This window comes from Cyprinodon tularosa, unplaced genomic scaffold, assembly GCF_016077235.1.
Source record: "Cyprinodon tularosa strain WSP-4 unplaced genomic scaffold, ASM1607723v1 ctg262, whole genome shotgun sequence".
Lineage (NCBI taxonomy): Eukaryota > Metazoa > Chordata > Actinopteri > Cyprinodontiformes > Cyprinodontidae > Cyprinodon > Cyprinodon tularosa.
The window spans coordinates 370,176-397,643 of record NW_024038966.1 but is presented as its reverse complement, the minus strand read 5'-3'; the positions used below and the strand labels follow the sequence as shown (position 1 = coordinate 397,643).

The window sequence follows — 27,468 nt, the reverse complement described above, 5'->3', positions numbered from 1 at the left end:
CGTGTGTATCAGAACAATGAGGGTAAAAATATAGTTTGGTAACATAGCAACTTACTTTTTGCATGGTGAATTCAGCTTGTCTGCTTTTTCTGTACTTCACAATCATTCAACCATCTTGGACTGAAAAAAATCACTGCTCTATCTACACATTTCTAATGCATGATGGCATATCTTAATTCTTACATATGTCGTAAAGCTTAATATTTCTTCTTTTGTTGTACTAGAATGATTGCCTGACCATATAATGGATCACTGCTTTATCCACACAGTCCATGAGGCAAAATTCATACGTATTGGTCTGCTTGAAAGCCTATGAAAGGTTTCCTATCTTTACCTCCCTAACATGGTGTTCTTAGGTTCTCAATAGATGCCAATGTCTGATTATGATGTTTGCAGCTGTGGGGACCAGGAATATTTGCAGTCAGAGAGTGGCAATAAACACATAAGAGACAGAAGGGGATCTAATCATAAGTAACGGGAAAGAAAAAAAAATATTATAATTATTTTTAACAAAAAATATGCAAAGAATGCATGATTTCTACTGCATTGTGCCTTCCATAGCTGGAGATTATATTATATATTACTTTGATCTCTGATGCATAGAAATGCAATACTGGGGCAAAGTTTTCTGATCTATTATCTGATCTAATGTCGCCTCATCTTTTGTTATTGGTTTTCAGGTTTTACTACTTGTATTTGTAACTGTAAAACATTGTTATCCTTCTGATGAGCACACTTAATTATCTTTAGTTAAAATATCAACTCCCAGCATGTCTGATTTACAAGCTTTGTCACAGCCTCAATATTTACCAATTTCGACCCAATGCAATGGCTCTACATTAAACATAGCGAATCACACGCCCCTGAACTGGCTTTGAGTGCATTTTAATGTGAATGTATGGCCCCTTGCAGTGCAATGAGAACTGCTGACTATGCTTTTAGAGCTCATATTACTAAGGATGGACTACATTTATCTTATTAACAATGGGCTTTTTGTAGCTAAAGAAAAAGATGAAAACAATAGGGTGCTGAGCTGAATTAATTTAGCTTTTCACTTTTAGTTTTTGAGGAAAAAGCAAAGTACAGAGGGCTACATGCAGAGGTGAGTATGAGAAATCACCCCAACAGCATCTAATTGTGCTAAGGATTGCAAACGGAGCACTTTTTATTAAGGTCTTCATTTTGGTTATATACATTAGATAGCAGTTGGTAAATGTGATACATTTTGCCAGTAGTGTATATAATACTCAAGAAAATACAGTTTATGAACAATAATTTCATTTACTAGGTGTGTTGCAAGACATTAAACACAGAATTTAACATAAATTTTAATATTTTTAAACACAAAAACATGAACATTTTAATCCAGAGGAAACCTCTTTCTGCATACATTTAAAAAAAAGTTATGGCTGCACAACTCACTATTGATTTGCTTCTTAAATGTACCATGCATGGCACAGCATTCAGCCATGGAAACTGCACTTCTATAATGGTAGGTCAGATGTTGGGTCATGTTATCACATTCTCCCCAGGAGTTACAGGAAATCATTCTATGGCATGGGTCATTTTCCATAAAACAATTTCAAGGTGATGGGTATTTCCAAATATTTCCTATATAATGAATACATAAGCAAGTTCTAACACAAACATTTATTTGTACATGCGTACTAAATAGAATCAAATTAACTTTGGGCATTAAGAGTAATTTAGAGAGGAAGAAACATTCCTGATAGCTTTTGTGTCTTTTATTACATTTCTTGAGTTCACACCCACAATGAATTTCTTGGGACTTTAGATAATAGACCAATGTATTTCTGTGAAGTAGAAGGACAATGATCTATGACCATTACATTGGTTACACTGTGCCTGTCTGTCTCATAATATCCTAATTAGGTACATTGCAGTTTTATTTTCAACATGTCAAAACGGAAAAAGTGTAAGTGAATACATTTCAGGGTTATGTATTCATCAGTAGCTTCACCTGTTTAAGGTTCACCATTAACATGTATAAATTATGATACAGAGAATGTTCACCAAACTAAATGTCCTTTGACGTTTTCAAGGCTATTACTCATTTATTGGAAAGACAGAACTTACTTTCCTAAAGAGTTTGACTAATGTTCTGTCATCTGTGATCTCACTGTTTAAGCACTAAATTAGTTTGGGCTTCCAGAAAGACATAGGCCCACTTATGTGTGTGTTGCAATAACAATGAATTGTCATATCAAACTGTTGTTACATCCTACTTTCTTTGCATTTAGGAAAAGTGGCTGAAGTGGAAAAATGAGGCAGTGTTTTGCTCAAATCCAGACGTCTGGTCATCTGGTCACCTAATTTATATATAAAGTCTACAAAATCCATAGACTCATTAAAAATGATTACATATTTGAACAGAAGATAGAAAAACTACTAATCAAAAAAGCAATTAGTTTAGATAACAATTAGTGTGGTTTGTTCTAACTCTGCAGTGTTTTTGTTGGCTTTCTCACTGGCTCTGACTATAGGAGCTAAATTCATAAATTTTAAGGCTCTTCATAACATAACTTGTTTGATTGTGAATATCTGAGGATGCCCTACTCTGACAGATAATTGCTAGCCTCCAGGGCGCCATGTCACTTTGCGCCCCCAAAACACTGACAACACATAATGAGTTTCCCCTAATTGACCCAAATGAGCCATGTAGCAGACAGAAATCACTTTGATAGTGTGTCATCACTTTCCTCTCAAAAACAAAAAAGATGCCACACAAGAAATTAAATGCTACAAAAGTGTGGAGAAGCACATCCTGACTGCCTGAAAGCCTAAAAGAATGTGTGATCCAGCTGCCATGTGCTGCAACAAATCAAAGCTCAAATAGACTTATAAACTTTAGTTTAATGACTAAGAGAACTATCTTTAGTGATTTTAATGAATGTTGAATAAAAGAGGTTGAATCATCAAACAAATACCCCAGTGGGGAGGGCAGAAAGATTGTCTCCAAATCTTAAAATAATAGCAGTGTCAGTGCCTATGGGTCAGAGGTCTAGGTGTGTTTTGCTTAGAAATGCACATTTATTTTATTTTGTGGTGTAAACTAAGATTTCTGATAGATATGTCAGCCATATTTAGAGATGAGTAAACCTTATAGCTTACCTTCTCTGCTAACTTGACAAGGCAGGTATGAGCTAAGTGCTTAGTGCTTTCTCCCAAAGAACAAAAGGCTGATATAAAGTTAAGATGGTGGACTCTATAAATGTTTAAGCAGGGGAAATTATTATTGAACTTTCCAACAACTATCAAAATAAATTAGTCAGCAAGTCAAGTTAGGTTACACAAAACAAATGTTGCAAAAAAACTTCATTGCTAAGAAACAAAGAAAAAATAACAGTTTGTCCAATATTTGCTTCTTAACTTTGGAAAAGTCAAGGAAATGCTGGGATCTAGTTGGTGAAATAAAACCATGAATGAAAATATTTAAATGTTCTTTCATATGTGCAATATATGTTAATCCTGTGTCAGGCTTTAGAAAAACAGGTAGGGATATCATTAGGTAAGATTGTTTAGCCTATAATGTTCATAGAATGCAAATTGCTGAAGGATGAAAGAATGAAAATATTGTTAATAATAATGTGAAGATGACACAATATTGAAAGACAATCCCAAAGGTGCAGCAAAGGAAACTCTTAGCTCTATCCTAAAAGATTTGTTTGAAAGAATGCAATGATTGCCACTTTTTCATCAGAATTTGAATCATTTTCTTTGACAGTCATATTAAAATACATCTATTAAGAAAAGCAATGGTGTGTTTAATTTATGTTTCCCCATGGTATACTTCTTCACATGCTACCACAGTTCCTTTCATAACACAGAAACGATACCCTCTTAGCACCGACAACAGCTCCATCAGTACCCGGACAGAAAAAAAAGGAGACACAAGAAGGCAAGGCATGTGTCCATAGCTATGACAGGTCTAAATTAGGCTCATAGCTAAATATGCATTAGAGTGCAACACTGCCCCTCTGAACAGTGCAGCTTTATCATACCTTTGAAGGCTCAACATCAAAGCCAAATCTAAGCACTTTTAACTCTAATACACTAATTCCTATTCTATATTTTGGTTCAGCCTCATATTTTGCAGCTGAGATGAAACAAGTAAGCTTGTCCTCACAATGCATACTCGTTGAGTATGCGCACAGACATGCATTAACAACACTCAAGAGGCTAACAAGACACTGAGCTCTTAAGACTGAATGAAATTTCCCCTGAATTGCAGCATACATTAATTCGGAAAGACCTTCCTGTGTAATTATGATAGCAATTACAGGTTGTGGTCTTGGTTAATACCCCCTCACTGCTCTAAATCCCTAAGAATCAGTCTCAGGAGCACAGCAGGCATTTAATGTGTGGTCTCCACTGTTGTTGACACACCACCCCTTGGGGTCCATCTGTGTTTTATGGTCGGCCAAAACAGATGTCGCTTACTGTATTTTGTGTGGATGTTTGTGAGTGATTTGCTGGCCTCCTTAAGGTCTTTGTAGGAAATATATTCAAGTCCAGACAGTTGTCTGACCCAATTATATCTATTACTTGAAATACCTTTCTTCCATGCGTACCTGACCCACTTCTATCATGAGCAGGGTCCCAGATTTTTAGTCTGAATCTGCATGTAGAGATTTATGTATTTAATTTAAGAACTTTACTTTTTAAATAATACCGGTAGTAACATTGAAAAATGTTCCATTTTTTTATCATTCAACTTTTAATGTATTGGACTAACATGGAAAAACATAAGCTCAGACAGAGGTGGGAAGACTAGTCAAATATTACACTAAAGTAAGAGTTATACTACTTTATATTTATATTTTTTTTCAATAAAAGTAATAACTGGTAATAAAAAAAAAATCAGTAAAGAAGCTTCTGGAAAAAGTACCAGATAATTGATCAGAGTGTTGTCTGTAGTTTTGTTCAATCTTTGGAATTGGCACATCTTGTGCAGAGTAAGGTTTGCCTTTTTCCCAAATCAGTGTTATCTCAACCACTGAAAGGCTTGCTGAAGAAAGTCAATCTTTACTGGTGCAGATGGAGAGTGTGCATACAGCAGTATTAGATAAGTAATGTTATGGAAAGTATTACTGGTGCAGATCACCTCTCACATTAAACAGACTTAGATGCTGAAATTTTATTTGATAAAATTGTGTACCTTTTAACATCAATAGCAAGCAATTTATTCATGTAATCATTTGACAAGAAAACTACAGTCATAACAGGCACATTTATTTCAAGCTTTCATTTAAAATGCATTTTTTTTCTTTGTGTCTTTGTATTAACCTTATTCTCTTCAATAGTCTTATAATCAGTCAAATTGTCATAAGTGTCAATATTTGATGACTGGCACATAGCAATGAAATTAGTTTCATTCTGACAAATTAAATTTACTTCTTGTGATTATTATACACTTTTGAAATGGGTTTAATGCTATAGTGCAGTACCAGCCCAACCCAATTAAAATGGTAATTTTGGACTATAAAACCCCTTCACAAACTTTAAATATATTCAAATAGACCTATTGGAGTGAATAAAACCCAAAAACTCAGAATAAGACGCACACAAAAGTTGGACACATACTTCAAAATTATACATAACTGCTCATAAGGTTTCAATGAAATGCTATTTTGAGTTTTTACTAACACCTGTATTTGTCAAACTCACTGAACACACATTTCAATACAGCTATAGGGTTGAATCAAGTTTGTAAATGTCTTTAAAGATAAATAATTTTCTGAATATGTCAGTCTGGCAGAAATGTCTTGAAGAAACTGAGCTGAATAACTTTCCTTCATTCCCACACTGAGGTCTCCTTCAAAGGAGACAAACTAAAAGGTGTAGCGAGAAAGTCAAGGTTAGGGTCACTAACAGCAGATTGAAGGACAGGGGCTGCTAGCAAAGAAAACAATAGAGGAGGGGAGGTTGAAGGGTGAAAGTTGGTTAAGGTGAAAGTAAGCGGTATTCTGGAGGCTGGAGCATGTTGTAGTAAAGAGGAGAGAGGTTGTTAAAAAGGTCAGGCAGGAACAAAAGGTGTGATGAGTAAGAAGGAGAATGGAGAGGATTACTAGAGCGTAGATTTTAGAGGAAAAGAAAGGCAACTCAAAGAGCACTTCAGAGGACCCTTGGAGTTAAAGAAATTGGATTGGACTTGAAGTGTGGTTTTGCTGTGGAGAAAAACCCCTGGGCTCCCCATAAATAACGCCCCACATTCCAAAAAGTGCACTTCTTCACATTTCTTTAGCCCAGTGTGCATATGTCATGTGTCAGAAGACCGATCCCACAGAGGTAATTGAATCAGGACATGAAAATATCAGCAGGACAGACTTGTGGTGAAATGGCTGGGCACAGCTGGAAAAGCAACACCCCCTTGACACCTTTAAAGAAAATGAAAAGAAACACCAGGGGGAAACACCGGCGCCGTAAGCACTTGTGGCAGCAGTGTCCAAAAAGCTGACTCCGAGTGGCCTTTCACAAGAGCCGCAGCCCCAGGTGCAACATAAAATGGGTCTGTTTAACATCCAGTCCGATGCCTAGTCTCCTTTTCTTTTAAGACTTAAATGTCTCTGTTTCCAGAGAGTCATTTGGTTTTGTTTAAACATGTCTGCAATGATCCACATCTAGGTAAAATTACACCAGAACAGGCATAAACTGATTCAGGTTCACCCTGTCAAAAAAATAACATGTTCACCTTGAAATAAATCAAGTTATTCAACATCCCCACAATGCTCAACATGCTTTAACAGGTTTTAGAAGAAAAATGCAAAAACTACTAAATTGATTGAGTAGAGGCACAAGTGTTCTGTTTGCGACATTCTTTCAACTCAGTGCATCCTGTAAATTATAACTATTCTTAAGGGGAAACTGCCTATAAAAACTTCCTGATCTGCTTCTGTGTACCTCAAACTGGAGCAAATGTGGGGGTTCCTCTGAGCAATGTGTAAATAAACCAAATGGGGTGCCAACAAGCCCAATTGGGAAGGGAGGGAGGGTTTGGAACAAAAAATATACGGCTGAATGTTCGCTGCAAATGCTATGCGCACGTTTTCTCTTAGACACAACACCTTGGGCTACCTTGAACAATTATGTTATTCTTCTGGGGCTGAGAGTGTGGGTGTCTGCGACGCGAGACTGCGTCTGGAGGTGATAAAACAGCAGTGAGCACATAAATAATGACTTAATGATCCCCTTCACCCTTAGCTATAATGATGACTTTGGAGTTTTTCCTAGTGGGGGTGGGCGGGATAATGCACACGTGGCCTCCAGGTGTGCTTTTTCTCTAACTCCTTAACACAACTCACAAATCCTATATGTGCTTTGATCAGTTTCAGTTTTTCTTGCTTTGCTGCCTGGTATAGTTTCAAGAAAATCTTTCCTGTTAGAGAATTTGTCGTGGCGTACAGACATCAACCTCAGTCTAAATTGTTGTCCTTTCAAGCAAATAATCTGCATCAATCATTCTGTCAATTCTCATTCATTTGAATAACAAAGCGCATGTAAGTGTGCACGGGTATTTGAGTGACAGACTGACACCTAATCAGGCTTGTTGTTAAATTATAGTCCAGCCGGTGAGGCAAAAATAAAACTTCCATGGTTGTTTTTTTTTACATTGCTGCTTACATACAATCCTTAAAATAAACACCAAGGTACTCTGGTCTCAACTCCCTTGACCTTTCTTTTTAGTAAATATATGCTTTGCCTAAATATAGATCTGTGAAAAATGTGATATTTGTTAGCAGCTTTTATTTTTATTCGTTTGCTAGCACTTGATTAAATTTTGCAGCTTGTACAAAGCTCAGTGGGAACGCTGAATGCCATCAATTCCCACAACAGCAATAAAAACAGAAAAAGAGATGGCTGAAGGACTGAATGTAATCTGCCATTTACTTTAACATGTTGAGTTAAACCTTTAAAACTTGAAAAACTTAGGCCAGTGAATTGAGTGCCGGTTGTAAATTTTTATCAAACATTTTATTCACATCAAAAATATTTCTTTGAAAAATAAAATAAATGTTACACTTTCCCTATTTTTAATGAACGGAAAACAAAGGAGTCACTGAAACTAGGGTTGTCAAAAGTCTCGATACTCAAAAAAGTATCGATACTGAAAAGTTGTATCCGGATACAATACTCATTTTCAAAAGTATCGATACAGTGCTACCAACAGTGGTACCTAAACAGTCCTTCATCTAAAGTGCAGAATAGAGGAAAATGCACTTTCTGAACACTGTGTGATTTAATAATTCTGTGCATTTTTCAGTTTCAGACTTTTTTGTGTAACAGGTGCAGCTGCTGAGAATTATTTTTGTTTTTTAACTGGTTTGGCTAGTGTCATTGTTATGTGTGTAAAGCATAGCCAAGGAAGGAACACTTAATTTTAATTTTGTAAGTTTTTTATCAAGCTTGCTCAATATTGTACACAGCATGCAACCTCAAAATATTGTTTATTGTATTTATTTATCTATTTATTGTATTTTGTTTATTAATGAAAAAATTAATGTTGAATTTTGGAGTCTTTATTTTTATCCTTGTGGTATCGAAAATGACATCGAGTATCAAATATTTTACTTGGTATCGAGTTGAAAAGTTTAGTATCGTGACAACCCTAACTGAAACTCTTATTCTTTTTATTTTCCTGCATACATATTAAAGAAACAGAGTGAGTTGCACAACTGCCATTCCATCAGTCTTTGTTTCATAAAGTGTTTTACTTCTAATCTAAGGCTACAGGAAAGAATCCCCCTTGCCCTAAATCATAACAGTAAGCTGAGTACTTTTCCACATAGAAGGTCCTGAGGGACTAGTGTGGAGTACAAAATATATCAGGATGCTATAGGGCACTGGTTTCATAAGGGCATAGGTCTATTTTTAATGACAACAAGAGCACAACAATACCATGCTGTGAAGAGGGCAAGCCAAAGGAGAAGGATATTCTGCGTAGGAGTTTTTTTTCCCTACACTATGGCTCTCTGAAAAGTTCTGCAGAGGTTTTAAGTCAAAAACTGTGCAAGTTTCCAGCAACAAAATTTCCTATCTAAACAACTTTCCCTTATTGATGCCAGTCAATCACTATAGATGTTAAAGTAGTTTTTCTTCTCTTTTAGTGATCCATTTTAACGATAAAGTCTGAAAAACTTCCAAATTCTGAGCTTTCCTGCAAAAATACTTCTAGTAAGCATACCTGAATATCTATAACAGTGCAGAGAGAAAGTTGGTGGTCAGTATTTAAGTGAATAGGTTCAGGCTGAGGTCAACAAGCTGGAGCAAAACCATTATGAGAATGTGAAAGAGGAGACTTTCCATTCAGTGGAAGGGCGACCTGCTGACCCCCTGGAGTTCTCACACAGGCATTTGAGCTGTGTGTGAAATAAACAGATGTGTGTGCCTCCTATATATATATGATTAATTAAATATAAAATTACTGAAGTCTTTAATGAATTTTATAAATTACTTTTAACCCTCTATATTGCTGTTGCATGTATCTACCATATCTGCTCTGCATCAAATTTCTATTACTAGTTTGTTCTTACTATTATCCTGTGCCTATACTACATAATATGTGTAGTGTATGGTTTTAATGCTGTTACTATGTATTAATTTGCTGTGTAACAATTTTATTCAGCCTTGTTACATCTGGCCAACAAACAGGAATAAAAAATTACCTTTTGGCCATATTTTACAGTAGTACTGGTACGTTAATATGCATTGTCCCATAAGAATATATTGCATTAAAGTTATTCTGCATGCACTCACTCTGAATGCTGATTTCATTATGCTCCCCATCTAGCAAACTCTGTTTCTCTTTCTGAAATGATTTTTTTCCAACTCTGGGAAATGCTGCAGGCTGTAAAGCTTCCCCAAAACAACATAACACACACACACACAAAAAAAAAAAAATACTGCAAGACTTGTATGACTGTTTTTGTTTTGTTTTTTTTATCATTTGAAACTATTATAAAGATGTATCTATCAACACTTCTAATATATAAAGAAACAAACCATCACTAATGAACAAAAAAGTTATTTAATGGTTAAATACATTATTTCTATGACAAAATAGCTCAAATTCAATACAAGTAAATCTAAGAAGCAGATAATATAAAAATGCACACAGTTTCCTGTTTTCATTTGTAAATAACTATATTTCTTCTATATTGGTCTTTAAACTTTCAGTAAGTTAATAAGTTGTCCCTTAGTTAACAGGTCTGTTAACGTGTTTAAGCCTATATTAAAAATTATAACTATATTTAGTACTTTTCAATACTGTTTTTAGTGCAAAGGTCATTTCAGTATTAGTGAATCAAAGTCCCCTTGATAAATATTGATATTGATTATCCATGTGGAAGCATTTATAATTGCAAAATCAATGTTTTTATGTACTTTTTAAACTGCTAAACAGCTATCTTCTTGATTTTCAAGAAATGTGTTACATGACTTTATTTGTACATTTTTGTCTTACACTAAACCTATATCCAAACTTTACATTCTCACAGTTGATGCAGTAAGATGAACAGCCCATCAGACATATTACTCTGCCTGCCAGAAAGGATGGCATTTTACCATCAACTGATAAACACATCAATAAGGTCCAAAACAACCAAATAGGCATTAATCATCAAAGAAAAAGACAGACACATGCACTGCACTCCAGATGTTCCTAAATGTTAATTGTAACCTCAGAGACTTTAAAGTACAGGCATTCTCCTCCATGTTTAAGTGGAATAACAGGGGACAGGGGAACAATGTCATGTGATTACAAAATAGGAGTTACAAAGGGACAAACAGCTGGCAACTAAAAATGCTGATATGTCGATGTGAATGCATTGCTCTATGTAATGGAAGAGACCAGTAAGTCATCATTGTCTGTGAGCACTGATATGATAGCAAAAGCTTGGGCAGTTTGCTGGTTTAAGGCATTCAAGAATTTATCAAATCGATAACAGTAACAAAAGACATTGTCTGTGGCTCTGGTGTGGAAGATAAATAGTTCATCATTTTGACTGTACTGGAAAAGTTCTGTACTCTATAGAACCATATGAAACTATTAAGTTTATCAGAGTTCAATAGTTCAATCTTACAATATTAGTTTTTGGCTGAAGTGATTATCTTAAAAATACATGTTCTGTTTGGGAGCAAAACAGAAACCTTCTGAACAGTCTTGTGCAGCAACAGGGTGTCTGACTGTAGCACACCTCAAATGCATAAAGCACTCTAAAACATGGTGGTGGGTGGCTGATGATTTTGCGGCAAAACTGCCATGTGTAACTCAAGTGAAGTAAGAGCTGCTGTGTAAAAATTAAGAGTAAAAAAGCCTGTTCTGTACAGAGTTATAAAAAAGGGCAAAATGTAAATATGGAAGCAGATATGCATCAAAATTTGTATAAAAAAAAAAAAAAAGTGTGCCTTTTACCTAACCGCCAGGGGGTGGAAGTCAAAATCAGAAATCGAAGAAGAAGGGGCTAATTTTTATTTAGCCCAAGCATATGCTTACAACAGGCAACACGGAGAACGAATGTCCCAAATTAACGTATTTTGAATAACTTAATAATAACTTAAATATCTATGTTTCGAGTAAAAAAAACAAACAAATAAAAATAATTTTAAAAAAGGGGTGTGGCTTATCGTGAGGTGCACTCCATAGCCCAGAAAACATGCTAAAACTGTTGAAAGAATCTATTATAAAATTGCAAAATTCTCCAGGACTAAAAACATAAAAAAATGGGGTGAAAAAAATCAACTTTAAATAGTACAAAAAGTTTAATCCCTTTTAAGTTTTTTGAAAGCTATGAAAATATGTTAACTTCGATACATTTCCAATAATACCTGGGAGTTCATGGTGTTTTAATTTCTTCATTATGATCTATTTTTGAATTGTCATGTGTATAATTTAAATAACCTTACTAACACAGCAAAACAAGACCTGATTAATTATCTGCATAACATTTTATCAAAGTTCATGTCTCCAGAGGATCTCAGTTCTCATTTCTGCAGAGCTCTAGCACAAGAATATAAACTTTGTTTTGTCTTAAAAAACATCATAATGACAAAACTGCATTGACCAACCACATATTGTCTATAGAAACAAAGGGCCTCCTAGCAATACCTAAGGGGTTCTTGTATTGTTTACTGCAGCAGCTTATATCCTTATCACTGCAACACAGAACCTGGGTAGACTTAATTTCCCATAACACTGCATTACCTTTAACAAAACTCCCAGTTGTGCACAACAGTCTTCAGCCAAAAATGACCACTTTGTCTCATACAAAAATGAATCAAAGTCTAGTGAGGCATAAATGTGGAGAACAAGAAGCTCAATGTTGGTGTAAAACCACACACTTGGTGACTGGAAGTCATTTTCCCTGTCTGTTTATTTAAGGAAGACTGAAAGGATATTTAGAGGGAATAATGAACACTTTATTATCCAGTGTTGGCAGTTTGGATCAGGCAACACATCAACGTTGTGGTTTCACCTTTAGAACTGAGGCAGCATTGTGTCTCGGAGTCACCAGACCACACAATCATTCTGGTGCTGAGCACAGTCTGGCAAAAAAGCATGACTTGAGAGTCTCGTGTCTGGGGAGTGTTGTGATTGCAGGAAAGGTTCTGGAAATCAACTGGTAAAAGGAACAGAGCATTCTACCTCGTGCTTCCTCACATTTACCCTTTTCACAAAAAGTCATGTTTCAGATTCCCATCAGATTCACATATTTGCACTTTTTGTACCTTTCTACTGGTGCACCAACTTTGCATGACTTCAGGATTGCATTACCTGGGAATAAATATGGAGAATATCTTTCTGTACTTTCTACACAGGATGAGTCAAACTTATTTATAGTCACTGCATTTGACATGTTTAACCTCCAGCAAAAAGTATATTGCATAACCTTTTGCGGAAAAGACTTTAAAGAAATGTAAAAATGTGACAGCTTAAACTCAGTTCTTGATTTTAAATATATCTTAGCTAAAGCTATGCTGCCTTGCAATGGCAACACAACATACCACATAACTGCGAAGCAGGATGAAAATTTTACTATTTTGAAGATTCTTTAGTAATAAATTGTAAAATGTGTATTTCTCCACAACATTTATAGCCATAAATTTTGCTTAAGACTATCCATTGGATGAATGTCCTAACTTCTGGACATTCTAACGCTTTGATTTAAAGCACGTTGTCATGGCACTGGCTCTCTGTTCAGGGCTGTTATTCCAGTCTAAAGTCTTTTGCATGCCTTTAAATGGCTTTCTTTTAGAGTTGCCCTGCTTTTAGCTCCATCCAACTCCATCCAACATTCCTTCACACCTCTTTTCAGACATATGCACTAAATTATACATACAATGTAATAATAATATAATTATCTATGCAAAATGTTTGTAAGAATAACATTTTTAAGTTTACTGCATTGTCTAAAAAGAAGTAATTGATAGATTTATTTATACATTTGACTGTTGGGTTGCCTGGTCTCCATTTTTCTACTTGATCCGTAACACACTTTAGTCAGCTCTAAAGCCTCCAAAGGAAATTTTACTCATACACAAATCAAATTATATACAGTATACATGGACTCCATGTAGCACCTTGCTGACTTCTGAAGGAAATTATCAATAATGGATAAGTACAGAGTACAGGGTGCTGAATACAAATGAATATCACATTTGAAAAAAGTAAATTTTTTTATTTGTAAAGAAAGTTAAAAAGCATGAATCTTTCCACAATAATTTGTAATGCTTTGGATTTGCCCATCAAATGCAGTCCCATTGAAATGCATTGACTTTTGTATTTACCAAGATATAAAACATTAAAAAAACATTCAAAGGGCAAGAATGTTTATGAATGTCTCATAATGCGCTGAGGAGAACTAAATTGGTTTTAATCCTTAATTTGATCATGGTGTGTAAGCTGAAAGTTTCTAAGAAATACAAAATATATCTCAATTCAAGAAAAACCAAGAATGAGCAAGAAAGTTCAAATCTGCACTATTTTCAAAAGCCTGAGGGGTAAAGTCCAAACCGGAAAAATAGTCTGCAAAGCACCTGAGGGTCATTTCAGGTAGTCAGGGGAATAAATCCAAGCAAGTACATTTACTGGAGTTGACAGTTGGTGTGTGGAAACCTGGGAATATCTTGTTGAGTTAGCATACAGAAAATTGATATTTCTCTCTCTCTCATGTCCTGCTTATGCCTTCCCATCCCTCCCTGAGGTCCTCTTCCACTGGCAGCTGAATTCAACTGACCAACACATCCAGGGACCTACAACATAGGAGCCTGATGAGAAATGCCCCATGTACAATAATTTCTCTGAAGAACATTTCTCCTTGTGTCTACTTATCACGCGCTATATCTATCTCCTCGATTTTCTCACTCCTGCCCTTTATTTTTCCATTCAAAAATCAGATATTTCCTCTTTTAGTCTAGGAAACCAAAGTTCTTATCTTTTTGCCTTCATATCTCTCCTCTCATCCCCCTTAGAATCTCTATTTTTTTTGCCAAGCTGAAGTGCATGTAGTAGACTGTTTTATCTTTTCGATGTTATCAAAAACCTTTGCATAAGCCTGGATAAGGGAATTTAGCATGCTCGGATTTCATTTTCTCATTCATTTGCTTGGTAAAGGATAATCTAGAAATTTTTTTTTTCAGGATATTGCTCCGATAAGCCCTTTGTAATATTTCAAAGCATGGATAAATGTTTAAATTTGGTGTATCTTAAAAGATTTTCTGCAGATATAGTCTTTCACTAATCAAATTAGAACTTTTCTGGTTGCTGGTGTTACCACAACGCATCACTGTGCAAGCTTTAAATATATCACATAAAAAAAATGTAAACAATGATGCACTCAAATACGATAAAAATGAAATGGTCCAATACCAATGAGACATAAAAGGTATAGATTCAATCAATTTTAGCATGAGGAAAACTGATGTAATTCTAGGGTTTCATATTTCTTGATATTTGGTGTTGGTGATCAATCTACTGTCAAAGACTGTACTGCTGATTTTGGGTAAGCAAGAGTGCGGGACTTCCATATCCAGAGGCCATTAGTTTAGGTTTCCAGATACAAACCTTTTAATTTCTGATACCGATATTGGAGCTTTGAGTGCTGAAGGAGACCAAATACAAGACCCTAATACAATATCAGCATTAATCATTAATACTTTTATTACTTGTTTTAAAGTAATAAAAAAGTATAGTTCTCTACGTAAGTAGATATCTATGATAAATACACAAAGTAGTGACACAAATGGGTTTAATTTTCTGCTTTTTTAGAAGCAATTAGGGATATCTTGTGAGATATAGCAAATTTATATACACACACACACATTTACAGTACCAGGAAAAACCCAACTATTACGCTTTTAAAAAGTGATCTAAATGGAAAATATCGGCACTTAAGTTTGGTGTCAGGATCAAAAGCTAGAAATTTTATATCAGAGCATCTCCTTTAAAGATCATTAAAAAATCTTTATGACTGCCTCCTGCTGATAGAACAAAAAACCTAAAGCAAACTCAAGCTGAGCTCCTGCTTTAGTAATAGCTGGCTGCTAATTTGGTTATGCCTATACATAGCAAAGAGTGTTAAAGTCTCACAGGAGGCAGTCCAGTTTTATTCTCACCTCTGAGGTGCGAACAAACGTAGATGCTCTCACAAAAGGAGAATTATACGAGCTGAGCTCCACTATCAAATGATCCACTCTTTCCCCCTTAAAAGTGGTTCATCTTTCGAAGAATTACTAGACGGTGACATCCCGGAGAGGAAAGAAACATAAGGCATAAAAAGCATGCATTAATCCCTCTGTGAGTCTGCATGTGCATGACTCAATTCACCATCCGAAAAGCTCAAGAGTTCTCAGTCAGTCAATAGACAAAGGATGGCAAAGCATCTTCACTTTTTCATCCTGGATTCTCTCATTTTAAATCCTCTTTTCACCTCTTCCCCCCCTCCCCCTGACTCATTATGCCTCAAACCCCTCTTTCTGCCTTACTTCTTCACCTATACTTCTTCACTATTCCAAAACTGCTGATAAAAGTGAAAAACATTTAAAGTCCCCACTTTTCTCATCACTAAAGTCTGAATCCATCTCCGTTTTAACCTTTCAGACATCCTTACAGCCTGATCCCCCAGTGAAAAAAGAGGCTTTGGGGATTATTTAATCGTGACCCAAATAGAGTCTCCCCATTTTTGCCTCTGTGCTCATGTCATGGTTAAAATACAGACTACTTTTGCCATTTGAGCTCAGTTTTAAGTTATACTGAAGAAAGAAGACATAGGCAATGCAGTTAAACAGTGTTGGCAAGGAACAGGCTGACTGAGTGGAGATAATTCCCTATGACATATGGAAATGAGAACTAGATGTTTCACTCAAAATCACCGACATTTTGTGTCAGACCAAAAAGCAGTAGAAACTAGAAAAACACTCTTAGATTGCGGTCCTCTTCAAAGCAGCAAATTTTGCTCCATATTGTGACTTACAACTATAGCTAAAACTCATACATGTTCTGGAACATTACCAAATTTTAATGAATTGTTCCCTAACATGAGGTGCATCTTTGGTAATTATTTCCCTAAAATCCTTTCATAAGTGTATAAACAAGGCAAAGCTTGTACCTGCAGCCTCTCACCTTTCTTGTGTTTTTGTCTTCTGTATAATACTTGCTGAAGCTGACAAAAGTCACTGCTGCCAAGGATATGGAATTCTTTAAAAAATCCCTGAATCCTGATTATGATGTGGATCATCACCAAAAGTTTAAGGATTACCCATTACATCGAGGAACATCTTTGGTACAAATTTCATTAAAATCCATTCTTAACTTTTTAATTTATCCCAGACACAGATGGACAGACAGAGACACAGACATACAAACATCACCTCATTGGCTGGGGTAATAATGTTGGTTGTAAAATTGTTTATCAACTGCCTGCATCTTTCTTTTTCTGTCTCTTAAGAACAATCATTTGCTACACCTCCTCTTGTGCTGATTTTGATGTTAACATGCAGTGTGAAATTACAGCGCCTTCCCCTGTCTAACAGAGAGCACTGTGTGTATGTTTGTCTAATAAATGATAACTTTTCATCATGTTAGTGCCATCTAAGATTCTGAAACTCCTTTCTTTTATAACTTCACAAAACATGTATTTATTACCCAAACATCAAAACAATAAGGACAGACCCAAATAGACAGGGCTGGAATAATATTAATGTACAGCTGAGACAAAACAGTTTATTTCTCCACTGTGAGATCAATTAAATCAATCAAGACATCAAAATGCACTGTATACAGTTGCATTTACCTTTTTTCCCCTTCACTGTCTAATACTTAAGATTTAAGTTTTCCTCTTTTACTGTTTTTCTTTTGCAAAATTCGATAAAAATTGTATGTCACTATATTAGATAATGTTTTTATGTTCTTCAGGCAGTTACATATATTTTTTTTTAGAATTTGGTAGTGTTAAGGAAAAAGGTGACAAGTCTGTGTATACGTATACATCTGGTTCTAACTGCAGTGTCATGTAGGGTGTGTGGACAAACAGCAGGCACTGTTACTGCCACGTTATAACTTCCTCTCCGCCTCTTAAGGAAACATTGCGGCACTTAGATGAGTAGTGAATGACAAACTTTCATTTGCTTTGTGACGGACGGGCTCTCGAACTCACTGTGGGAAATCTTAAGAGTTGCCATAGAAACACCACACCATCTCTCTAGATGACAGACAATAGAAGAAATGAAAGGAGGTGAAAAATGTTTGCTGACACAGTGGCAACTTTCTTCTTTATGTGGGAAAAAAAGATCAGGAAGGTATCCAAACTCACAAGATGTGCTAAATACAAAGCTAAATACCAGTGACCTTTTCACATTTTGTCATTGTATAGTCACAAATAAATATGGTAATACTCTAACCCCATTTAAACATCACCTTTACCTTGAGAGGCTAAATCCTTTCCTCAGCCTACATCCCTCAGCGGTCCTGGATCTGAGTTCATAGAATTGTACCAAAAGTATTTTCTATTAACAATGACCTGATGTCCATATTTTTTTATTATCCCAGTGGCAGCAGTATCAAGCGGCAATAAGGAAGGTAGATGAAAAAGGGACATAAGTATAAAGCCATCTTAGAAGAGAGCCTTTTAGGGGCTGCAAAAGACAAACAGTAACTTATACTGCCTCCATCTCTAGTACAAACTCCGTATTAAGTATGCACCCATTATAATCAATAAGAGTGTTTACACTGCCTTCCACTGTACAACTCAAGGTGCACAATCCACAAAATATGAAATAAAAAAATAATCAGCCTGGTTTTATTTTTTGCCATACACCAGAGCCAGATTATTTCAATCTACACAGACCATACTATATCAACAAGATACTAAACAAGCAAAATATCCATAGTATCCAAATATTTATTGAATTTAGGTTATTTATATAGTGCCAATTCATAACACATGTCATCTCAAGGCACTTTACAGAGACAATTCTACCAGATCATACAGTCATTTGGTTCAAAGTTTTATATCCACAGAAAACTGCCTGATTGCATTGACTCTGGCAATCCCTCACACTAAGCATGCTTGTAGCGACAGTGGAGAGGAAAAATCCCTTTTAACAGAAAGAAACGTCCAGCAGAATAAGGGTCAGTGTGAGCATGTGAGCTGTTTAAACTTTGATATTGCCCAATATGTTTTATGCTGCATACTGTGATAATGTATTTTCTTGAAGGCCTTGCTAAATGTATAAATATGTATAAGTACAGTTATCCATAATATGCACAAGTGTACTTAAATGTACCATATTAAGTAAAACATAGCTTTTATTTGCAATAATGGACTCAACTGTTGTTGAAGAAAAAGAAATTGAGAAAATATCTGTATGCAAAAAAAATAGCGAAGCAGTTAAAACTGTTGTTTGACACTCCTCTTCCAACTGTTTAGTCTGAATTTGTATTTTCAGCTGGTTTTAATTGCAGGGTCTGTGCATGCTTCTAAAGGCACCTCTGGGTTTTTCAGCTAGGTGAGGCAGACACCTCCTTTGCTAATTAGGACTGAAATAATTGCGGGTAAAGAGTGGAGCAGAGACAGGCAGAATAAAACTGTAGTAAACATATAGACAGGGCTATAATGGGACGGTTAAATCAAAGCGTTTTCATGTGTTAGAATGGCCTAGCCTAAATCCTTATACGTAAATCGATTGCAGAATCTGTGGTAAGATTTAAAAAAACTAATATGTATGATTGCTCTCCATCTGTGTCTTTTTGAGCTTCAAAAATTTTTTCTACAAAGTACTGACTTAGGAGGCTGAATAAAAATGCATTTCATACTTTGCATTTTATCAGATTGTTGTTACTTTCTGTTGCTCTATCAGGCAAAAATCCTATCAAATACATTAGTCAGATAGCCAATATGGTGCAGGATATTTTTTTTAAGTTTTGCAAGGCATTTTGTGGAACTTTATTACATACAGAGTCCACACAGCCCTGAAAGCAAAAGTGTCAGTAGAAACAAGGGGGAGATTAGATGATGACAAAGTGGCTGTGATGTACAAATACCCTTTGGCAAGGAGGGGCCATAAACCAGCAGAAAACAACAGTAAGCCACTTCAACAATTGTTTAAGTCTCTAAGTTTACTTGTACAAGAACAATACATCAGTCATTGTGAGAAACCCATTGAAATCAGTTCTTCATGCATTTCTCAGCCAATAAAGACAGATCCTTTGAAAAGGCAAGCATGCACAGTCACCAGCGATCCTAAAACTCCACCTCGTTGTTGTCAGATAAATAAGTAACCAAAAGGCTCTGAAAGAAAAGCGCTCTGGGGCCATAGGGTAATGACTGTTTAGTTTACATGTGCATGATTATGCCTTTTACTCTCACTCTCAGAGGGCTCGGACCCCCGTTGAGATGGGGGATCACAAAGGTCAACAACAATTGGCTTGTCTTTCTTTGGGTTACCATAGCTACACAGTGGGCTGCTGAAACCACTGGGGTCACTTTCATCACAGAGTTTGCGCTGGCTAAGGCTAATTGCTGTGTTTTTGCTGGTGTCAGTGCTAAGGCAAACTGTCATCACAATGCAAATATCACTGCTGTTAGTCAACCAATATTCTTTGCTAAACAAAGGAATATGCAGCCGCTTAGCAGGCTGTACAGTAAGGTAACTTTTACTGTTCATAAATGTGCCATAATCTAATCAATGGATTACTATATTGATACTAATTGGTTTGCTAGCTTTATACAACTTTAAGCTTGTGAAATATTTTAAAAATCACTTCACAGTTCCCATTTACTCAGTTTTATAGAAAATAATTTTATAGTATGTCACCTATAAGCACACACATCTAAGAACAAAAAGTGATGAACCGATGTCACCTTTAACTATGAAAGCCCAAAATGTGCAATGGTGGAAAAAAGATCCTGATTTTAAAAACCATTTCCAAAATAAATAGAACATTTGATTTACTAATAACAATTTTCAGTCTTTGTTCTGGCCTGACACTAAATAAAAATATGGTTACCTTTCAGACATCCATTCATCCGACTACCCTTTGTCTAAATCCGCTTATCCCATATGGGTAGTGGAGGTGGGCAGGAGGGTGTCTGTCTATCTGTAACGATTACTGGGCACAAGTGGGGGTACATCTTGCACAGGCTACCAGTGCATTACAGGTCAAGACAGGATAACATCAGACAAACAACTATGCACAAACACACACACACACCCCTACACAATGTGATGGGGGCCAATCTGGACCACAGAATTTACCTATTAGTTGAATTTTGGGGGGGTTGTAAGAAGAAGTGAAGTAGTTCCAGACATGGTTCACTTTCTATTGTTGAGCACAATTTGACAGAGGGGATCAAGGATAAACACTGATGGGCCTGAGCCTTTAAGATCAGATTAAAATGTTCATCCTATCAAACTTAATACCATGATTAAAACGGCCACAAAAGAATACTCAATAGGCAAAGGAAGCCTGCTGAGGGCTCTATACTTTATTTTGTCTGATGAATCAATACAAAGTGGGTGTCTGAGATCTAAAAAAAAATAATTTAGTATAATAATAGAGTATAAATACAAAGGTAGATTGTTATATTTATTCAGTTTAAAAAGTTGAGCATGAGCACAGCTGTAGGGACAAAGCCATGGGGCAGCTATGGATGTAATTCCCATGCATTATCTCTCCAAATTTAACATACCCTTGCTGATCCCCTCAGAGGGTTTTTGAAGCCTGCATCATCAAGGCTTTTAAAAACAGCATTTCACATTCCTCACACTAAGAAATGCTGGAATAATCCTTTAGTTCTGAAGATCTACTTTTAATAGTTTAAAGAACCACAATTTAACGCTTTTATGGCCGATTCCTTGCTGAAACATTAGAATCTGACAACTTTTAGGCATGTGGAAATCTATTTATTGCAAATGTATAAAAAACACATGGATTTCCTTTGCACTAATATTCTTCTATAAATTCAGTTTTGTCTATATGCTCTTAAACCTACACAAAGCAATTAAATGGGGTTTATTTTATCAAATTATGATTTAATGTATATTCCATAGAGCAAAACCGACTAATTTGATATTTTTAGTTAACTGATAAAGTTAATGTAGGTTTTAGACAGCAAAAACAGACCAAAATATATAGCTACAAACAATAGATTGTATCTTTATTTTAGCAGTATTTTATGGCTAAATAACAGCGGTTTTAAACACTGAAAGATCCTCAAAGCACACAAAAGCGAATGGCCTAAATAAATGTATGTAAAAATTATTAAAAGATAGAAACTTGACACTAAAAGAAACAGCTTTTATTTTTATTTCTGTATCATTTATTGTGATTGTTTTTTTTTTTTATTATTATTTAAATACATCTTTTAAGCCACTTATTAAGTTTCATGGCTTTACAGAAACATTAAGGGAAAAGACAATAAGGTTAAACTATACTTTGACGCTTGCTTGGAAAAAGGTCTGTTGAAAAGTCAAAGATAGAAAGTCAGAAAAAATCGAAATGTAGCAATATTGTTGGATTACATATATGAATTACCTGGAAGGTTTTAAACTGAATTTGAAATTAATGCAGCAGTGTTTGGACCCGTTTGTCCTGTGAAATGCCTGCAGATCACATTCCTTATAATATGGTGCCATGTAAATAAAATCAAACTAAGTTGACTTCACATACCAGTGCCATTGACTTCCAATTTATGAATTAAGATGTTAGGGGGTTTAATACTGACGACAGCACTCTGTCAGCGCCACCAAGTGGCCAGTAAATGTATGGCATGGGGGGGGGAAAACTTTTTAAACTGAATATTTTAGTTGTTGGTGATTTAAGCTGGTACCTTCATGTAATCAATACATCTGAATGTAATCAATACATCTGAAATAACTCCAAATATCCATTAGTGATAAGAAAGAGAACGGCATTAGATATGTTTTGGCTGGAAATGTGTTGCATATCTCCATTAGAAAATGTTTTACATTTATCGCAATATTAAAAAATAAAATAAAAATAATAATTAAAAAAAAGCAGAATAAGTATTACAGCACGATAACATTGATTTTGTCTCTTACCGAGTAAAGTGTCCAACTCCCGTTCATCTAGTATTGAGCTGAGCTGCGTGTCTTGTCCCGGAGAGAAGAGTGGTGAGGTAACATAGAATACAGACAGGCTGGAGATGAAGTATCCTTAGAGCTTGTGTGTCTTTAAGAGTGTCGATCACGTTAGAAATAATAAGAATAAAACAGTCCTCTGTCTCTGCAGGGAGCGCTCCTTGACGGGTCCCAGCCGCGCGGCACACGGTTGGTAATCGGACACCCACTGTCACGCAAGGAATGCCTCCACTCTGTAACGGAGAGGTAAAAACAACACACACAAAAAAAAACACTTGCAGCTTGAAAACGCAAAAAAAAAGTTTTATGTGTCAGCTGTAATGGCTGCTGATGCAAAGGGAAAGACAGCCAGATGAGCTGCTGCTGCTGGTGGTGTCCACAATGCTGCGCAGCTCAGGAGCAGCGCTTTTAGTGAGCCGAGCGCTGCGCCCCCACTTTGCGCGTCCAGGGGAGGAGAGACGTGGCAGCGACGCAGATGTCCTGCAGGTGGAGGGAAAATAACTATAAACCACGCAGCTATGGATCAACAAGTTGCCTGACGGAGAGTTTTTAAAATGGACTTTTATTGTGACATACTGAGAGCCATTCCACTTTTAATCTAGTAAAAGGTCAGTGCCATGGATACAGCTGTGTGACGCCTCAGGAGTGTGTGTCAGTTTAATAAAGAAAGCCTAGAAGGTCTGAATTGTTTAGCTTTTTTGTCAAGTGTAAGTAAAACTTAGCAAATATTCATACGGAGTGTAGTTTGCATGGGATTCGATTGCATTGGTTCCTGTATTAGTGCCAGTAATCCAGTGATAACTTATTTTCCCATTGTTTATTTTACTTAAACTGCAGATAATAATAGAAGTTGTGAAATTCTTAGTTTACATTATATTTAAGATGGAAGTATTTCAGTAGGGCCCATACTTTGTTACTAAAAATCACCAAAATATAGAAAATAATGGATATTGTAAGAAAAATGTTCCACATAGATCACTTATTGTTACTCAGTCGCATTTACTGTTCTATAAAAATCCCACATTCTGACACTTTCTTTCAGTTAAATCCTCCGAAAACCTCCAACATTTAGCTGCACCTATCCTTATAGCCTTTTGATAAAATCCTGACAGGGTTTCCTGTCCAAACTATTTCAAAATCTCAACCCAAGGTTTGGTGAAAAATTGGCAGCCCTGCATGGTGATGTTGGCATGTTGCTATGGCAATGCTTTTGTCAGGTTGAGTGAAGGTTTGAAGAGGAATCAAATGCAGAGACTCAAGCTGAATGGGGTTTCTAGCAGATCTAATAACAAAAAGGGTGCAACTGAAGGTAAAATCCAAAAATTTAAAAAATACAGTATTACCGAAATACCCAGGGAAATCAGAAAAAAAACACACACAAGGAGCCAAGAAACAATGAGGAACCAGCAAGCAGTCACTGAACAGGTGTATAATGGGTGACTGAACCGAGACCAGGCTAATCAGCAGATTGGGAGCAGGTGTGGACAGAGGAATCTAGAAGGGTAGCCTGGGTGCCAGTCCGAACTTAGTCCCGCCCACAAGGTTTGAGTTCAGGGAAGTTCGGTCTGGCTCTGCTCCATAGTAGCGCGAGTATTATAGCCCACTGTCAGGCGATCCAATCAAATTGTCAGGGCGGGCTTTATACTATGATGGACAGATGATCAAGAGTAACGTTATCAACCACGTGACCAAAGCGCGCTTGGGTGACAACAATAATGGCTGCCGCTGGAGAGTTTGGGTGAGTAGATTCTGCTATTAGGTCTGTTCTAGAAGATATCGACAGCAAATTAATTTTAAAAGAGGAACAGAGAAACGCGATCAAGGCTCATCTTCTTATTCTAGGCGTGCAACTGCACGCTTTGATTTTTGTGGACAACAACTATGCCTCGCTTAACATACGTCACGCACTCCGTTGCTCTTATTGGTTGTAGATCTATCCAATTGAGTGCAGAGGCATTTTTTTTCCTGGTTCGTTCGAAACACGCCCCATAATCCCAGCTCTATGGAGCAGTATCAGACTCATATTCTGACTAGAATTGAGTCGGACTACGTCAGGCTACTAGAAGGGCACTAGGAGAAGGAGACTGACACAAGAGGGTAGCAGAGGGTGAACAAGAAATACATAAGAACTCAAAAAATAGAACCAAAAACAAGTAGAATAACACAAAATGGAATTTAAACCAATAAACTTTACCATCGTTTTTTTTTTTCAGAGATGTGTTTTCAGTGTTACTGCATAGTTCTGATGTCACCACAAGCTGGCAACTGACAATGTACAAATTTTCACTGACAATGTTTTGAGTTTTTTTTTGCATACAGAGTGTTTATTATTTCAATTTTCATTTTACTTATTAATTCAGTATTTTACAGTGTTTGGTTTTTCAATGCCACATCTCTTTTTCAGTGTCAGTGGGAGGTATCTCAGAGAGAGAAGCTGGTAAAAGATATGGAGAAGAAAAATGGGGCTTAGGGTAATACTGCTACATTTTAGATCATTCTGTATGTTCTCTAAATGTGCACCTAGGGCCACAGCTGAATGGTTTAGATTAATGCACTTTACATGCATTCATGGTCAAAATGCACACCCAAATTCAATAGGGAATCCAGTAAACAAACATCTGAAATATGGAGTTTAAACCTCTTAGTCTTATATCTCGTAAAAACCAACCAAACTTTTAGGAATTACCTGAAAAAAAAAATTATTGTGGCACTGTGCATATTTACCTACATTGGTAGCAAGGATTTGGAAAAAGACAGAGTCATACAAAGTTCAAATACACATTGTTCTTTTCAGACTTTTTATTCATACGTTTCAAGCAAATTAATAAATGCACTATAATAGGTTGTTATGGTACGGTGATGATTTTAAAATTAGAAAAGGCAAAGTAGTGTTGGTCAGTTATGGCTTTATATGTATTCTAACAGTGAAATACTCAGTTTCCATTTATCTTTTAATGATTGAATGCTCTAAAATGAATACTATGCGATCAAGCTTGACAGACCCACAGCTTAAGGGTTTTTGACAGACAGCTTGTTTCTGTCTCTGTGATGGGCATGCTGTAGAGTCACCAGCAGCTTGTTAAGTCTATGTTAAACAGGAATGTGCCTTTGTAGATGCCTCTGCTCCCATGTACCCACATATAAATTCAAATCAGGTCATTTTCATAAAAATGTTGCTACCCACATGGGGGAAGTAAAGCTCAGATTTACATTTCAAGTGGCCTCTGTGCAACTCTGGGAAGTGCGTAGGGGAACCATTTCTTATCTATGCAGGATGCTGGCAGAGATAAGGTCTGCCGGATATGAAAACAGATTGGATGGTGATATGGCAAACTAAAAAACACAAAAAAAAACATGTGATTGATCACTATTAGAGTTCACTTTCCACCAGAAAATCAACTTTAACCTGAATCTACTTTCACACATTGTAAGTGCTGTGACCTTTAGAACTTTTTCTCCTTGTATCAAGTGAATTGCTTTCCCTTTTACTCTGCATGGTTCGCTCTCCTTTACTATAGATGTTTTACTCCCTCATGGACAACCTCGCAGAGCTCCAGCTCAACTGCAGAATGAGGCTTTAGTTGCCTGGCTCCACACAGGAGGCATAATCCATCAGGAAAAACAATGGAGTGGCTTTGAACACCCCATCAGACACAGAGATGGATGATGGTACATTAGTTCATGATTGGAGCCCTGTGAGAGATGGAAACAAAGATGTGTGTACATTGTTGTATTACTAGGTAGAAATCTCCTAGTTCACCTTATCACTATAAATCAAGTGTTTAGTCTGTGTTTTATCCTGTTTTTGTTATGAAAAGGCAAGAACCACAAATTTGTGAGGCCAAATTTCTCTAAAACTCATCAACTTTTCACAAGTTCACAGAATCAAACACCATAATATTTACAATCTTATAAAAAAAAAAAAGACTTATCGAAATTATACAGTATTAATACATTTCAAAAATTGAAGTACTGAACTATAAGATCTTAGGAAAAACCTAGTTTAAAAATAACAGGTTGAAGAGATTAATAAATTAGGACAATCTAATTTTTGATACCATATTAAAAGTCTTTTATGGTATATAGTTACATCATATTAAGTGCACAGAGTTTTTTTTTTTTTTAAGTAAGGGATGTTAACGGAATTTAAAAATATGTCATTCCGTTTTATGGAAGATATTCTACAACTGGTGAACATTCAAGCAACTGCATCTGCCAATTTTCACAGGTTTAGCTGTCCCAGTAAGTGGGCCAGAAGGTGCTAAATTAATATCCAAAACTTTATAAATTTAATATCTAGCATACTTTTGCTACTATAAAGTGCCTGTCTCTGCAGTAAGACACTGCATGATTTTATTTAGAGATTTTTTTGTGCAAAATTTCAAAACTAATGTTCATAGAATCTCTTTCCTTAAATCTAATTAAGCTTAGCTTTTAAAGACACATGGGTAAGACTCTAAGATGCATAAGGTAGGTATTTAACATGACAGACTTGTAACTTAGACTGCTGTTTGAAGATGGTTGTTAAAAGTATTAAAATGGAAAAATTCAAACACAATCAATAATTCAAAAAGTTCTAAAATATTTATCTGGATTTCTGTTCATTTGTTTATGAGTATGTTTCCTGAATGTAAGCCTTTGCATTTAATATGTGAATGTTATGCAACTTTATATGACCTAATACATTATTGGAACGGGTCCCTCTTAGAAATAAAAAATGTATTTCTATTTTTTCCTGTGTAAATTAAGTTGAATGAATATATAGCAATTAAAGGAAGAGATACTTAAATTCTGAAAAGCTCTATGCTTTGGTGCCAAACCTCAGCTGGCCACAGCCAAGGCCCAAATTCCCAC

General features: G+C 36.0%; 1 protein-coding gene across 3 annotated transcripts in view; it reads right to left on the bottom strand.

Annotated features, from left to right (window-relative positions):
- sema5a (sema domain, seven thrombospondin repeats (type 1 and type 1-like), transmembrane domain (TM) and short cytoplasmic domain, (semaphorin) 5A) overlaps positions 1–23,015 on the bottom strand; it is a 207,281-nt gene extending 184,266 nt beyond the window's left edge. For 2 of the 3 annotated variants that reach the window (XR_005281131.1, XR_005281130.1), the window contains exon 1: positions 22,576–23,015. The gene's annotated coding sequence lies outside the window, so the exon portion shown is untranslated. The remainder of the gene's footprint in view (positions 1–22,575) is intronic. The other variant, XM_038289057.1, reaches the window with a different exon arrangement.
- Between the last annotated feature and the right edge of the window lie 4,453 nt (positions 23,016–27,468).